Source organism: Corvus moneduloides, chromosome 2, assembly GCF_009650955.1.
Source record: "Corvus moneduloides isolate bCorMon1 chromosome 2, bCorMon1.pri, whole genome shotgun sequence".
Taxonomy (NCBI): Eukaryota; Metazoa; Chordata; class Aves; order Passeriformes; family Corvidae; genus Corvus; species Corvus moneduloides.
Window position 1 is genome coordinate 120,638,491 of NC_045477.1, and position 17,384 is coordinate 120,655,874.

Below are 17,384 nucleotides of genomic sequence, written 5' to 3' on the forward strand. Positions count from 1 at the left end.
CTAGAAGAGCAGAAAGGGTGCCTGCTGTGCCCCTAAAATCCCATGTCTGTGTGGCCAGTGAGTTCTGTTCCCAGGAGGCTCTATAGTGCTTTCTTCACTACCAGGTCCTGCTCAGAAATTCAACTTTTTGCTGCCTAATAACCCATAAACTCCAAATGTTGCCCTCCAGATTTACAGCATGTTTAAATTCAGCTAATGTGGGTGAGTTTTACTGTAAGATATAAAATCCCAGAATGTTTTGGGTTGGAAGGGACCTTAAAGCCCATCCAGTGCCACCCCTGCCATGGCAGGGACACCTCCCACTGTGCCAGGCTGCTCCAAGCCCCAATGTCCAGCCTGGCCTTGGGCACTGCCAGGGATCCAGGGGCAGCCCCAGCTGCTCTGGGCACCCTGTGCCAGGGCCTGCCCACCCTGCCAGGGAACAATTCCTGCCCAATATCCCATCTAACCCTACTCTCCTACATCTCTAGGCCAGTGCTTCTGTTGCTTCCAGTAGGGTTTTTTTTGTGACACGAAAGAGATAAATTTCTTCTGCTGCTGAGGCTTAAAAGAGTGTTTGGCATGTGTGTTGTATATTCCATATCATCTGTGATTGCCTTGGATCAAAGAGATAAACTTGCTGGCAGTCATTATCACCTCCTTGAACAGCAGTAAATGTTTGGTGGGACACTGTAACCTGCTATTGCAAATTCAAAGTAGCACTGGGAAGGAAGGCGGTAAATCTGTGCCGTGAGCCCTCCAGAGTGGGCTGATGCAGGTTTCTATCATACTGACTTGGTCACATAGAGAGATTTTCCAAGATCCCAGAAACTTGGCCTGTCTGAGCTGTGAATAGTATGGGAGAAATCCTGGCACGGGTTGCCCAGAGAAGCTGTGGCTGCCCCATTCTTAGAAATACTCAAGGCCAGGTTGGACAGGGCTTGGAGCAAGCTGGGATAGTGGAAGGTATCCCTGCCCATGGCAGAAGGGGTTGGAACTGGATGATCTTCAAGGTCTCTTCCTTCCCAAAGCATTCAATTACTTTAAGCATTATCTGGGTTCCCTTTTTAAAGAAAGGGGGAGACCTGTATTAGGGAGGGGTTAATTTTCCTTGGGAAGCACCTGTGTCTTTCCACTCTTTGCATGGGGACTTGGTGTAGCTACATTAAGCACAAGGGGACTTGAATTTAGCTCTTTTTTAGAAATAGGAGCCCCAGCTGAGAGGGGCCCTCAGCCCTGGCTGTCCCTGGCTGCAGGGAGGGCTCAGGGCAGGGCCCGGGCTCTGCTCCGGGGCCCGGCAGCGGCACCAGAGCCACGGGCAGGGCCTGAGCCCGGCAATTGCCCTGCACAGGAGGCAGAACTGCTGCCCTGGGCAGGGCCAGCCCTGAGCAGATTGGCCACAGAGGCTCTGGGGTCTCCTCCCTGGGGATATTCCAGAGCCATCTGGACACAGCCCTGTGCCCTGTGCTCTGGGATGGCCCTGCTGGAGCAGGGAGGTGGCACCAGTGACCCTCTGTGGTCCCTTCCAGCCTGACCCATCCTGTGTGACACAGCTGGCACACGTGGCCAGATCTGGGACAACAGAGCTTCCCTGCCCTACAGTTGGACTAAGAGGCCCTCAAAATGAACTCGAAATGAACAAAAAAATTGTTTAAAACGCAAGTGGAGGCCAACTGAGGATTCAGTTAAGGGAAGCCACCAACTCCTAAGTTACAGCTTCAGAAAATCTTTGCGGCTCCCCCAGAGCTGTCCCAGAATTGCAGCCAGCCGGCTCACAGTGCATCAGCCATCGCAGAGATGTTATTAACTCAGACAGAGGAAAATATACTTTCAGTTATTACATGCTAATAAAGCACAAACTAAACAAATTTAGGCAACAGGAGCAATTATGCCATTAAACATTTAACTGCAAGATTGATTTTTAAATTACTAAGAATCTAAACCAAAGTGTGCACACACACAAAGAGGAAGGGGAAGGGAAGGGGAGGAAGGTAATTTCACCAATTGAATCTAATCAGGGCCTCAATTCGAATGCGTGGCTGTAAATGTCAAAATATGTAAGATCTGATGCAAGAGCACAAGTGGAACCAGGATGGATGAGCTTTCCTCACTTGACCAGATTCTTCTGGCTGGGAGGAAGTTAAACACATGGGGTGGGGGAACTTGGGGAGCTGGGTTGTCTCCAGAGAGCTCCCTTGGAATGCTGGTCTGTGTTCCTGAGCTGCCTTTCAGAATGGGCAGGGAGCAGTGAACCGAGGCACAAACTGTGGGCTCAGCCTCGTGTTTGCCTGAGCCTTTCCACGTTCTGCTGCTGTCACCTGCAGAGAAGGATGAGCTGGATCCTTGCTGAATCTGGAGGGAACGGAGAAATTCTCCTCTCCACCTGAAAAAACCTGTTTTCTGTTCCTGGGCGGCAGCAGAAAGGTGGGTTTGAAGATCAGGGTGGGACACTCACAGCTCCAGGGTTGTATTTGTTTTCAGAGTTTATGGCAGGGCTGCTCCCTTCGAAAAAGTATAAATCTTAATCAAATAAAAGTGATGTGCTGCCATATTTACCCAATCTCACTGGTTGTCCTACATCATGTTTTAGCATATAAGTTACATGACAGAGTTATCCAGGGGTTGCCAGCTGACACAGAAACAAACCCTCATGTTAAATTGCCTGCAGATGTCCTCTTCCAACTCCTGTAAGGAACTTCTACCAGTTCTCTCCCCCCCCTTTTTTTTTTGGTGTGTGTGTTAAATAAAAGCAGCAGAAGAGGGGGAAAACAATCTCAGTTGAATCTCTGTGCTGGTGCCTCTGTTTGCAGGACAGGAAGCCTTAAGAAGACAATGCAATTTATAGGCAGGCGCAACAAAAAACCCTGTAAGGATTTCCATGAGCCTTAGTGGACCAAATGAGTCGTGGTTATTTTGAAGGCTGGAGCTGACTGAATAATGCCAAGTCTAAGGCTGCCAAGGTGGGCTTTTCAGAAGATTCAGACCTGAGGAGGTGAGAAGATCTTTATGTTCTGTTGGCTGTAATTTGTCTGGTGATAGAATTTATGCTTAGAGTTTCAACTAGGCATCCCTTTTGTTTGGATATTCATCTAAAGAAATCAGGATTTTATCTGATGGATTTGAATTCTTGCTCCGTTTGGCAGAAATCCCCACGTAAGGTTGTGACATTCTTGAAAACATTCACTGTTTTCATTTGCATAATTAGGAGTCTTTGTTTTGTTTTCATTGTATGAATTTACTGGAGTTTGTGAACTTTTTGCCTGGCTGGGGAAATCACAGATTGTTGTTTCTTTTCCCTGGCTGGAGGAGTATGGGCTATTTATGCTCAGTTTTAAAATAGACTTTTCTGTGAGTGCTTGCACTGGTCTTTGCAATGGGATATTTCTGGAGGAGCAGCCTGGCCAAAAGCAGTTGCGAAAGGTTAGTGGAGAGCAGAGCTCCCATTTAAACACCTACGTGAAGGAGCAGCCCTTCAAAAGCTGGGAGTGCCAAACAGCTCCCACTTGGAACAATGGGAGCTGCTGAGTGCCGACAGCTTCCGAAAATCTGGCCTCACGTGGCTTCCAAGGGAGATTAATTAACAAGGCCAGCAATTTTGGTTTTTTTCTGCGCTTGCTTAGCTCTGCATGGAGAATATTGTCTGCACTCGAGGTGTGCTCAGCAGTGGCAGGTGGTGGACGTTCCTCCTGGGAAGGTGGAGTTCCAGGTGGGTTGCGAGGCAGGCAGGGAGCTGGACAGGTGTTTCCCGAGTTTTTTTCAGGAGAACTTTGGCCAGGAATGTTCAGCTTTGCTGGGCAGGTAGAAGGAAAAGCCCTGGGGAGCTCCCTCTGTAACAACCCCACATGGATTTTTTTTCGTAGTTTTCCCGTTTGTCTTAAACTGCTTCGGAAATGACATAAATGAAACCAGAAAAGGCCTCTCTGGCATTACTGAAATAGGGATGTCCAGATGGGAAATTACAGTAATATCACTTGTGCATTCAAACTTCACGTCCTGTGCAACTTCCATGTGTGGGCAAAGGAGATAAATTTGCTCTCTGGACCTGCACGTGCGCTTCTCTCTTTTGATTAAGCCTGAAACACATTTCTCTTCCCTTCTGTGATCATTGAGTGAGGTCTGCAGGAAAAATAGGATTAGAAATTAATGTTTTGGGGGCTTTATTTCCAAACTGAGTTATCCTTGCGGCTTTCTGTAATGTCATTTTTTTTTTTAATTCTATTTATCACAAATCACAGCCATTTTTTCAGTAAAGCAGACCAAGAGCAATAAGACTATGCTAAGATGAAGGAAGATTACTTCTGAAAGTCAAATAACGAGTTTTGGTTATTGTTGCTTCTTAAACATGGCAAGCAGGTTGGGGACCAATATGTTTGCAAACGACCTAAGTCTTCCCTTCCAGTGGTAATCCTTATTCTTTTGAAAAGCTAATAAAAGTGGTGTATGAAAGAAATTCCTGGGGCACTGCAGAACTCACCCTCCTAGGGAGAGAGCCAGATGTGCTGGTTAATAACCTTGCAGGCATTCAAAGCCAGGGCAGTAACTTGGTATCACCTAAGCCAGACGTTGTGTGTCGGTGCAAGGCAATATCACATCCTGGTCACATTCGCAGCAGAGAGCTGCAAGACATGTGGAGTCTTATTAAAGGAAGGGGGGAAAAAAAAGAAGGAAAAGAAAAGGAGGGGACAGGCAGAAGGAGAGGGAGACAATGTGTCTGTCCTGAGAAGCGGCAAAGGAGCAGACGCACTCCTCCACATGTGCATTAGTCTGTCAGCCTGGATTCTGCTCTCCAGATGTTGGGGTGGATCCTCTGGCAGGGACTACGGAGGAAAAAAGGGATTTTAAAAGAAATCACATTTCAGGGGTGAAATTAACTTTACCAGATTTTTCAAAATGCAATAGCTCGGTGTGATTTTTCAGAATGCTTTAGCGAAATAACAAATTCTAGACTTAATGGTTTTTACAGGCTTGCTTGGCAGCGCCTCCTCCAAACACAAATGTTTGTGTGTGAAACTTGTCAGTGGCTTTTAGAACCAACATGCCTCAGAGTAAACAGCACATTAAAGTTGTTCTCAGAGCAGTCCTACTGAACTGAAAATTGTTTGTGGCGGGGGTCCCAAAATCTGATGGGTCTTTCTCAAGGCTCCATCTCTCAGAATCAAACCCTCCGAGAGCTTTGGCCGTCACATCAAAACGGTGCTTGTGCATAACAAAAACATCTATATTTGCAGTGGCAATCAGAATACATCAGTGTCAAGATCTTTTGAAAAACGCCAAATTTGCTTTTCCAGGCGCAGCAGAAAAATAAATCACTTATGGCATTTATGGTATATTTGTAATCCGAAACTGGTGGCTTCGTGTTACCAGGCACGACGTGTGCAGCGGATAAACAAACAGTGCACAAAAAAAAGACAAGTCTCAGCTTTGTCTGCCCAACACTTCGCCTCTGTGACCGGGACCCCACAGCCACACGGGCCTTTCTGCTGAGCTCGTGTTTAGGTTGAGCTGGGCTCAGCCCCAGGCTGGTCCTCGTGGCAGGACCGGGTTGTTCCACGGGACACCGGGGGTGACGTTCGTGCCTGGCCAGCCGTGGCCATCGTGAGGGGAAAGGGAGAACGTCTGCGGATAAATATTTATGTGAACGCGTTAAACAATGCGGTTGTTCTTGCCTGGAGATCTTTCATGAGGCCCAGGAATGCAGCATTTACGTGAAGAGATGGTGATACACAAACATTACCAAACCTCACGTTCATGACTGATGAAACAGAAAGCAGAGTGTGGATACGTGGAAAACTCCAATCGTGGATTTGTGATCACATTGCAAATAGAAACGAGGCAATTTTACGTCAATATTAGGACAGAGCACTCTGGAAGCAGTCTGGATGTTTTCATACATAATCATGGCTTCAGTAAAATTGTACATTTACAGAGACAGCTGGTGTGTCTTTTCCTGTGTTGGAATAGGATCAGCTGAGTAGGGCTTGTGAGAAATTTCAGTTTGTAGTTTTGGTAAAAGCCAAAATCAGACACAGAGATTTCTTAGTGGTATTTTGCTGTTGGATATGATCTTGACTCTGCTGGGAATCCCAAAAATGAGTGGACCTCTGCAGTCCGTTCTTGCATCCACCACACAAAGTACACGGAGAGGTGCAGTACCCTTTAAGCAGGGCGAAAATGATATTTTCCTTCCTGATACAGCCAGGGTGCCTCTCCAAGTGTGCCCCACACACCTCAGACGGGGTGAGGGCTGCTGGGACTCCGTGGGTGAGAGGTTTCCAGGCTGAGCTTTCCGTCATCACACACTGGAGTTTGTCAGAGGGAGAGCCTTGGAGCTGGCTGGGTGTGATTCATCCCTCCCGGCAAGGCCTCTGAGGCAATCTGACATTATTCGGACTGATATCATTAATTAATGAGGGCTGAATGTTTTTCTTAGACACTGGATTGAGTATTGGGTAGGGAAGCCTATGAAAGGGCTCTTTGATTTTTGGAAAATTCCTACGGCACTGTCAAATTTGCTAATGAAGTTAAATCATCTGCCAACTTTCCAAGTTAAGGAGCACATCCCTTCTGAAATCTTGACTGAGTCTCCTCAGTGCCTTCTTGGGATCAAGGGATTTTTGGATTTATATTCACGCCAAACGAAAATGATAGATAGCCTCCAAAACCAGTCCTATTAAATCTATCAGGCAGGCTTTGGAGAAGGCATTTCTGCTGGTTTGCTGTAGCACAGATTTGATCCTCCCCCACCTTTGCTTTTGGCTGTGCTTGGTTTAATCTGCTCAAGGTAGAAAGGAGCCAGATCCCAGAGTTTTTGTGGAGCCTGAGAGGTGGTCACTGGGTCATGCCTGGGCAGTGTGACCTGCAGCCCGCCTCCACCATGGGATGTGCTCATACAGCTCAAACAAACCCCAGATTTAATGGGGTTTTTGTCTGGTCTCAAAAAACATGCTCCAAAGCAAATGTAGGGAGCAGCTCTCCTTGCTCCCAGCGCTCCTCAGGGCTGGTGCTGCTCTTCTCTCTTCCCGATGCTTTTCCTGCCTCTCTTCCCGACTGGCTGCTCCCTGCACGGACCTTGCAGGTGTCCAGAATTAGCCCAGCCTTTGCAGGCCTCTGGCAGCAGATTTATAAATGAAATGCTGTCATTTCAACCCAGCCCCGGCAGGGCTGGGAGCACAGGAAGCGCCGTGCACATGTGGGGCGGTCACACATGGATCCCATTGCAGCCCTAATAGTGCTGGGATGGGGGGAGAGGGCTGAGGGGCTGCTGCCAGGTCAGCTCCCTCCCTCCCTGGTTCGTCTGTCTCGAGGCTGCTTTGTGTAAAGAGAGGTGTGCAGGCCTGGCCAGTTCTTCAGTTCTTATTGCCACAGTTTTGGGGCAAGGAAGTGGCAAACGTGGCCAGCAGCACTGAGCCCACACTTTCAGGTTGAATTAATGAGCGTAGTTGCTTTCAGGATGATACCCACATGATGATGGTGCTTGTGTCACCAAGGGTTCTTCTGGAACAGGGTTTGGACCTGGGGGTGCTGGTGCCAGCGGCTGGACACGAGCCCAGGGGTGCCCAGGTGGGCGAGAGGCCACTGGCCCCTGGGCTGGATCAGGAATTGTGTGTCCAGCAGGAGCAGGGCAGGGATTGTCCCTCTGTGCTGGGCACTGAGAGGCCCCTCGAGGGCTGTGCCCAGTTCTGGCTCCTGCAGGAGAGCCCTGGAGGGGCTGGAGCGTGTCCAGGGCAGGGAAGGGAGCTGGGAAGGGGCTGGAGCCCCAGGAGCGGCTGAGGGAGCTGGGAAAGGGGCTCAGGCTGGAGCAAAGGAGGCTCAGGGGGGACCTTGTGGCTCTGCACAAGTCCCTGACAGGAGGGGGCAGCCGGGGGGGTCGGGCTCTGCTGCCAGGGAACAGGGACAGGAGGAGAGGGAACGGCCTCAGGCTGGGCCAGGGCAGGCTCAGGGTGGACAGCAGCAGGAATTTCCCCATGGAAAGGGAGCTCAGGCCTTGGCAGGGGCTGCCCAGGGAGGTGGTGTAGACCCAAGGAACACCTGTATGTGGCGCCCAGTGCTCTGTTTGCCAAGGTGGGGATCAGTCACAGGTTGGGCTTGATGATTTTGGAGGTCTTTCCCAAGTTGAATGATTCTGCCATTCCATGATTCTGCACTGTGGGTCAGGTTTGTCTCTCAGCTGTAGCACATTGTGCTTGGGGCGGTCTCTGTGATACGTGTGCCTGCACACACACACAGCTGGGAGCAGAGCAGCAGCCACCTCAGCTGAATAAAGCATGAGAATGTTTACTACGTGGGAGAAAAAACAAATCTGTTATGGGCTGTGCTAATACAGAGTCCTGACATGGTACCATACGTTCGGCAGCAGAAAGACCTGAGGTATTTGGATCCCCCGTTTGGTTTGGTGTGGCTCACATCCGTGAACCAGGCTCTAATCTCCAATTCTGGCTGCTTTAGTGAGGATTTTTTTAGGGATGTGTGTGTGACTTTCTTTAGATATCTGCTCTAGAGGCGCCCTTAAAGCATTTTGCTTCTGTTGCCAGGATCAACAGACAAGGTGCTGGAACAAACTGATAAATTAAATAGCAACAAGTTACCCAGACCTAGTGGTATTAATCCAGGAGTTTTGAAAGGCCTAAAGAATGAAGTGCCTGAGCTGCTCACAACACAAATGTATGGACTCAGGGGAAGTGGGGAACTTATGAGTGACAGTCTTTGTACTTACTTTTAAAAACAAACATGAGAGCAGAGCTGGGAAGCACCTCCAAGCCTTACTGCAGGGCAAAAATAACACCTAACCAGTTGCAATAATAAACAATGGCAAAGTTATAAATACACCTCCTCCATCAACCATATGAAGTGGGATGTATTTTCCAAAGGAAAATTGGAAGTCTTTGTTGTAGCACATTTTTTAGATTGCACAAAAAAAGAGTAGATTTGAAAGAACGAGTTTGTTTTTTTAAAAAACAGCTCAAAAAGCTTTCTTGTCAAAGGAAAAAGTGATATTTGGTCAGCCATTAAAAATGGATAGGAAAGAAACAAGAAAAAATAACAAGGAAAATCCATGAAAAATAGTCAAAACTAATTTTTCAGTCTGGCACTCAAGATCAGTAGCAAGGTGTCTCAAATCGCATCCTAAATCTGGTGTTGCTTAATCCATTTGGTAATGAGCTGGAAAACAGGAAGCGAGACCCCAGTCAGATTGGAGATGATATCCATGGTCATGTATTTTTTAGATCATTCAGGACAAACTGAAGGAAATACAGAATGTTTCACCAAGCCAAGCAGAAAGCACCGCGCTCTGACAAATCCATCTGAGAAAGTAATGTAAAAAAAATCTGTGCCATTGAATAACTATTACTGCAATTAAATACACTGAAAAGCACTTCTGAGACACTGCATTAATCTTCTCCCATGCTGAAAACTGATCTCTGGCTCTTTGCTTATCAGGTTCTAATTTATAGTGAAATACGAACCTGCATCCTATGACAACCATTTCTCTTTGATAACTTTCTTAGAGTTACTCTGCGCAAAGTCCTAAGCTTGTGGTACACTTGTATCCTGTCTGGGCCAGGCAGTGATCCATGTGGTGCAGTGGCTGACAAATGGCAGGGATGGTAATTAATACCATCATCAGCTTTTGGAGCTGCTGTGATGGAGTAAAAATACCTGGGGTTTGATTTGGATTAAAAGCATCACACAGAGTCACAGGATGGGTCAGGCTGGAAGGGACCACAGAGGGTCACTGGTGCCACCTCCCTGCTCCAGCAGGGCCATCCCAGAGCACAGGGCACAGGGCTGTGTCCAGATGGCTCTGGAATATCCCCAGGGAGGAGACCCCAGAGCCTCTGTGGCCAATCTGCTCAGGGCTGGCCCTGCCCAGGGCAGCAGTTCTGCCTCCTGTGCAGGGCAATTGCCGGGCTCAGGCCCTGCCCGTGGCTCTGGTGCCGCTGCCGGGCCCCGGAGCAGAGCCCGGGCCCTGCCCTGAGCCCTCCCTGCAGCCAGGGACACCCAGGGCTGAGGGCCCCTCTCAGCTGGGGCTCCTCTCGAGGCTGAGCAGCCCCAGCTGAGAGATTCCAGAAAGAAATGAATGAAATACAAAAAACGAAACACAGAAGAGTTGGTGGTCAGTGACGTATTAGAATCCACTTTATAACTCTCTCCTGACCAAGGAATTCTCACTTCTTCAGTGACTGTGACAATAAAGGTCTCTGGCCACACTGTCAAGTGATGTCCTTGGAAAAATGCTTTGAGGCAGCCTCAGGGTCAGCTGTGGCCCTTCCAAGTTGTTGTATTAGGCTGTGAAGTTTCTACTCAGGCTTCATGGCAGCATTTGCACGTGGACTGGACACTGGGAAGGAACTGGGAGCCCTTTTGCCTCGGACAGCAGTGTGGAGCAGGAGGAATCTGTGTGAGCATCATTTCCATCACATCGGTGCCTTCAGGCATGGCCTCAGACATTCACTGCAAGATGAGAGAATAGTTCAGTGTCTGTCCCTGGAGGAAGCCTTTTCCTTTCCAGGGGAGACTGCCAGGGCATGGGTGTGACCCGAGGTGTGGACAATGTCTTGTTTTCTGGGGCCTGGACTAAAACCTCCACTAAATAAGCACCTGTCTGCTGAGCTGGACTTAAACTGGTGATGTGGGTGACCCAATTCCTATTTACAGCTTCCTCAGCTCTCGGATGTATCTGCACTTGGGGAGCTGCATAAAGCAGTGGCCACATGCTTCATTCAGAGTTTCCATCAGTATCAGTTTGTGCAGAGGGAGCTAAGTTGATTTCTCACTTACGTCAGTGGGATCTCAGTGTGCCATGAGTTCCCTCGGGTCAGGAGCTGCAGTGGCTGGCACTGGCTGCCCAGGGCCATGTGCTTTGTAGGATGTATTTTCTGCCTTCCCGTCTCCGATTATTTCTGCTTCCTGATGTCCTGCAGATAAGGCGTATGAAATCCTGCTCTGAATTCCATGCCATGCCATTACTGTGACAGAATCCCAAATTACTTGGGGTTGGAAGGGATCTCTGGAGATCATCCAGTCCAACCCCCTGCCCAGGCAGGGTCACCTGGAGCAGGTGACACAGGAGCACATCCAGGTGGGCTTGGGATGTCTCCAGACAGGGAGAGTCCACACCCTTCGTGAGCAGCTGTTCCAGTGCTCTGCCATCCTCCATGGAAAAAAATTCTTCCTCATGCTGAGGGGGAACTTCTTGAGTTTTAGTTTATAGCCACTGCTCCTCATCCTGTTGCTGGGCACCGCTGAAAAGAGACTTTATGTCTTTAGGATCAAGATCCATCTCGCCTGACTCTGAGAGCTAAACCTGTCTTCAGAGCTCATGGAAATACTGGCATATCCTGAGGGTATTTAATCCCATTTTAAAATAGATTTCAAAAGAGGCTAGGCAACGATTTTAATCTAGATGTTGAATTTTTGGGCAGCTAAGGTAAGGTAAAGATAATCTCTCTAAAGGATTTGCATACATTGCTGCTTCTTGATTCTGTAGTGGAAAGGTATTCACAGGCTTGAAGAGTTCCCTTAAAATAAAATTCGCATGCCAACTTTATAACAATGGACCAGATGGAATAAAAGTTCTACCAAATATGTTTCAGACTGCTGCCTTGGGTAGTTTTAGCACCCATTTAAAGGTATCAGAGGTAGAAGGATTAGAAATTCTGATTTACAAATTAATATTTTTTTTTAAAAAAATGTCTTCTGTGTGAGATAGGAGGGCAGCAGTCTCTCATGGCCTCACGGGACTGTGAATTTTTAAAGTTTCATAAATCCCTTCTGTATGTTAATTTTCCTTTCAGCAACACTTGTAGAATTACTCATAATTTAAAAAAAATGTATTTAATCCTGACCCTTTAGGAGCTCAATGAAATGTTTTGCTTTAACATTTGGTGTCTGCTTGGATCTGCGTAAAAATTAAATAATTTTATCGTAGTTTTTTGTCTGTGCTGGCAAGATGTCCTTTAAAATAGATCCAAATGCACAACCCTCCAACCCAAGCTGATGGTATCATTCCACAAGATCCCTGTGCCTCCCTCTTGCAGATTTTAGCTTTTCCTGACAAGGAGGTACATTATTCCTGGCCATTTGCACCATATGGTGAGGAACTGCAGCTTTTATCCTGAGGCAATCCCTGAGTGCTTTTCAGACAATTTTTATAGGAGTCCCTTCACTCATCGCTGAAGCGGAGCCGGTGCTGGGAGACAATGTGGCAACCACGCAGAGGAAATCGTTGCCATGTCCCTGCAGCCTCTGGAAGAGTCTGCAGCACTTCGGAAAAACTGGGACCACTCTGCAAATTGTTGGTATTTGTGATAGCATTGGTCATGGGAGACCAGGCCTTCAGTGTGAATAAACAAGGCATGAATAAACTGCAGCCAGGGGAGGCTCCTCACCCTTCCCACTACAGGATGAGGGGAAGAAAAACCAGCTTTGTTTTTGGCCTATCCTTATAGTCAACACCAGGTGGAGGTAACAACCCAGGTGGTCTCTGTTTCAAAGAAATATGGAATATTCTGAGCTGGAAGGACCCACAGGGATCATCCAGTCCCACCCCTGGCCCTGCCCAGACCCCCCACCAATCCCAGCCTGGGCATCCCTGGCAGCGCTGTCCAAACGCTCCTGGAGCTCTGGCAGCCTCGGGGCCGTGCCCATTCCCTGGGGAGCCTGGGCAGTGCCCAGCAGCCTCTGGGGGAAGAACCTTTCCCTGCTCTCCAGCCTGAGCCTGCCCTGGCCCAGCTCCAGCCGCTCCCTGGGTGCTCTCCCTGTCCCTGGGAGCAGAGATGGGAGCTGGCCCTCGGGAGGAGCTGCAGCCCCCAGGGAGCTCTGACCTCTGTCTCCTCTGCTCCAGCTGGACAGACCAAGTGCCCTCAGCCTTTCTCCTCTCCTCACTTGATCTTAAGACAGATTCACATCTCTACCAGTCGCCTGTTGCATCCTGAGCTCTCCCTCTGCCTCAGTCACCTGCTGTGCAGTGGGGAGATGGCGCCTCACCAGTAAAGGAGGCAGAAGTTTTTCCCACTTCATGCATCCTTTAGGAAGGTGAATTTATCAGGCAAAGAGCTGCCATGTGGACGCAAAAGTTAAACACCAGAAAAATTTCTGAGGTAAACCATGCAGAATTACAGAATGGGTCAGGCTGGAAGGGACCACCTTCCAGTGTCTCATCTGGTGCCACCTCCCTGCTCCAGCAGGGCCATCCCAGAGCACAGGGCACAGGGTTGTGTCCAGATGGCTCTGGAATATCCCCAGGGAGGAGACCCCAGAGCCTCTCTGGACAAGCTGCTCAGGGCTGGGCCCTGCCCAGGGCAGCAGTTCTGCCTCATGTCCAGCTGGAACCTCTGGGGATCAGTTCCTGCCCGTTGCTCTGGTGCCATTGCTCGGCACCACTGAGAAGAGCCTGGTGCATCCTCTGACACCCTGTTGGATGCCCAGTGCTAGAAATCAAAGCTTCCTGACATCATTTAAGACAAATCAAATTAGTGATTTTCCTCTGTGAAAGTTTCTGAAAGGAATTTCTGCCCCTCTTAAAATCTGTGGGATGTTTGAGTCAGAGCTGTAGGCTCAGGCCTGGCATCCATTGCCCTTTACAGCAGAGGGAAATCTCAAACTGAAAAAACGAACCAGCAGCTCCAAAGTGATGGGGTTTGTCTTTGAGAGGTGAAAATTCTCATGATCTTCTGAGTACATGCCTTAAGTAGAGGCTCTCCAAGACAGGTTTAATGGGAACACTGGGGATGTGGTAATGCAGGACTTCCCACAGTGTCAGCTGGGCTTTTCTGAAAAAATACGATAAAAATGAGGGCTGTGGCAGCCTGGGTGGAGCTGTGTAAAAGAGAGTGTGTGGCTGACAGCATTTTTCCAGGAAACTGGACAGTGGGCCCGTGATTTCAGATGCTTTACTGGTTCCTGCTGGTGATCCTGATGAGCAAACCAGGCTGGGTGAGGCTCAGATAAAGCCTGTCCCCACTGTTACAGACTTTCATGTGGTTTAGATACAGACCATTTAAATTGTTTTGGATGAGAGACTTTAACGAGAAGGCAGTTTTGGAAGTGCTGGCTGTGATAGCAGCACTGTTAATATTACTGGTTTTGGCATGACAGACATGAGAAAAGTATTTTTAGAGCCAGACATCTGAGAGGCTTAACAGGGGGTAGCATCTCCTCTCTCTGTCTTGCTCTGCATGTGGCTTTAACTAGAAACCATTATTCCCTCTGGGCCAGCAAACAATTTTGGCTAAAAATTGCCTTGGATGTGGGAGACAAGGATCAGCTTCACACGTGTGGGCAGAACCCACCACACATCATATTCCTCCCTCTTCCAGAGATAAGCTGTGAGGGAGTTGCCTTAAATATTTCACTTGATGGGAGCAGAGGAAACATTTTTTGAAGGGAGAGGTGCTTTAAAGAAAGGAAGGAATCTGTAATTATGTAACTTTCATTGCTGTCAGCATACATTTTAATGATTTTGATTTTAAGGTAGCAAATCAGTAGAAATCCATTCTCAAAAAGTCTGTTGGCTACATTACTCCAAAGCATAAACATGTTTTCTTATCCAATCTGTATATTTATATTTGAGAGCAAAAACTCTCTTAAGAAATATCTTTAAAGGTGGTTTTTTTTTCTAAGAAGCAAAAAATTATAAGTCATTTAAAGGGACTGAGTAAATGAAATGGTTATTTCAAAGCTAGATATTACTGAACACTCTGTCAGGAAAGCCATACAAGATGTTAAACTTCCCTGCTTTGAGGAGTTCTGCTCTCTGAATGGAATAAAACTGATGTAATGTAGAATTACCTTGAAAGCTGGGAGTGGATGATTCTGAAAGACTCTTTCCCCCTTGATGATGATGATGATGATGATGGTTGGTTCAGCAGCAATGGGTACCAGGTCTCAAAGGTGGAATTTTGCAGCATGTTCCAGATGGACAGAGCTACAGACATTGTGAATGTGGCTTCAGGTTCAGGACTTTGCAGCAAAGGTTTTACCAACAGCAAATGAGGGAAAAGCATAATTTGTTTTGGAATTGCGTGAGGCATTTTTTTCTGCCTGAAATTAGATCTTAAACTGATATACAGACACATTATTAGAAATAACTTCATTTTCTGAGTGAAAGTTGGTGGCCCCTTTTGAAATTTCGGCAAGCCTGAACTTCATATCTGAGTAGGTGACTCCAGAAGGAGCCAGTCTGACCAGCCTGGAGCTTTCAGATAACCAGCATAAGCAGAAATATTTCCCCTGCTTAAGCTCAGCTTTAGCCTGGCAGGCCAAAAAATTTCCAAACTGACAGAAGTAGTTTAGTTTCGACACTGAGGCTGTTTTGAAATCTTCCCCTCCTCAAACACACGTGCAGTTTGGCTGCTATTTATCACTTTAAATTGTTCCCTATCAAATATGAAAAGTGTTATGAGTAGCTGGGATGAAGTGCAGGCTCTGGGGAAGACAGTGATAAAACTCCCCTGGCTTTAACAGAGACAGGATTTAACCCTCACCCTCTTTTTTTTTAGCTCTCTGTATATACTTTCTGTTGGTGATGAACTGTACCACTCCTTGCTATTTTATTTTGGCAGGCTTCAGTGCTAGATAATAGCATGTGTTTTTAAAAGTCAAGTTGCTAGCTTTGTAAAAGGAAATTAAATACTCACTTCTAAGCATAATTGGTCCATTAAAAAAAAAAAAAAGAGAGATAGTAGAGTCATCCAGAGGGAGATGACAAGATAAACTGGTGAGTAGAGCTCTTAAGGCCAAGTGTTTGAATGTATTTGAACAAACTATTTAAATTCTAAATACTGTCTTTTTTTTCTTCCATAGTTATCCATGAACATGGAGTTCTTTTCTGCATATTTGTACAGATACGTACAGATATTTGCACAGATACTATTTTTAAATATTCACACAATTCAGCAATCCATTCATAGCTTGAGCAAGCTCCAGTCTGAATTCACTGAGTTGATTTAAAAACCTCTACTCGAACTGTAGGACTGGTCAGCTCCCTGCATTTCCTGTAGTGAATTTTGTTAATGGATGATTGAAACTGTCCAAGCTGCAGGGCCAGAAACAAATCTAGAAGGGCTCATTTTCCACTGGAATCATCCTTCTGTGCAGAACTGCCACAAATAAATACTCAGTGAAAAGTCACTTGTATCCTCAGCCTCCAAAGCATCAGTCTTGCCATAATTTCATGTCAGTCACTTCAAAATGTGCCACATCAAAAACTTAAGAATATTTACTTTTTTGCAACTGTGGAGTATGTGGATTAGCCATACTTATTTTGGAAGGTTGAGGTAGCACACAAGCTGGTAATTCCTTTTCTGTATTGAGTTATAAATACAGTCACTAATTGTGCTACATTTTAAGGGAGTTTGTAGAAAATTCTCTTGAATTTTTACTAGCAGTGTTTATTGACTCTTGAAGATAAGTGATTAAAAATGAGCTTGTGGAGTGTCAGAAATGCCAAACAGTAAATATTTTAAGTATGCAAATATTTGCCTGCATTGATTAATGTATTTTGGCATCATGATAAAGCAGTAATGTTAGGAATACATTATACAAAACCATGATAATCACTGAGGTTCTGTAACATCTTTATAACCTTCCAAAATCCATCATGTGTAAGCTTTGTTAAATTAGTAGTGATGTAGTTTGGCATGTAAGCAGCTTGGGAGATTTGGATGAAAAGCATTAACCTCGGCGCTAGAGGTTTTTTGTTTGTTTGTTTTTTGAGGGTTTTTTTGTTTGTTTTTTAAGAAAAGCCACCAAAAATGTATCCACAGATTCATATATCTTAGGGGTTTTTTGTTAGGTTTCATTGCACCTGCCTTCAGACATCTGTAATGTCAGCATTTAAACTGTTTATCTGAAGCTCTTTTTAGAGAATCACAGAATCATCGAGGCGGGAAGAGCCCTTCAGCACCATCCAGTGCCACCAGCATCACCCCAAACCCTGTCCCCAAGGGCCACATCCAGACTCCTCCTGAGCACTCCCAGAGACAGTGACTCCAGCACTCCCTGGGCAGCTCATCCCAAGGCCTCACCACTCTGGCAGGGAAAAATTGTTTCCAGTCTCCACCCTGAGCCTCCCCTGGTGCCATTTGAGGCCATTTCCTCTCCTCCTTTCCCTTGGCACACGGCAGCAGAGCCCGACCCCCCCTCACTGCCCCTCCTGGCAGGGACTTGTGGGGAGCAGTGAGGTCCCCCCTGAGCCTCTTCTGCTCCAGGCTGAGCCCTCACATCTCCTTCAGCCTCTCCTCATCAGACTTGTGTTCCAGCTCCTTCCCCAGCTCCATTCCCTTCCCTGGACACGCTCCAGCCCCTCTGCATCCTTTCTCTTTTTTGAAATTAGGGAGTTTTCTCCTCCTGCAGTGGGAGGGAACCAGACATTTTTAAGGGCAAAAATAACCTCAGCGGAAAGC

The 17,384-nt window shown here is 47.0% G+C and overlaps 1 protein-coding gene across 7 annotated transcripts in view; it reads left to right on the forward strand.

Moving 5' to 3' along the window:
• Positions 1–17,384, forward strand: part of ERG (ETS transcription factor ERG) — a 136,397-nt gene that overhangs the window by 45,028 nt on the left and 73,985 nt on the right. The window contains exon 2 of one of the 7 annotated variants that reach the window (XM_032101115.1): positions 2,790–2,971. The exons of the other annotated variants lie outside the window; for them this stretch is intronic. The gene's annotated coding sequence lies outside the window, so the exon portion shown is untranslated. The remainder of the gene's footprint in view (positions 1–2,789; positions 2,972–17,384) is intronic. 7 annotated transcript variants of the gene reach the window in all.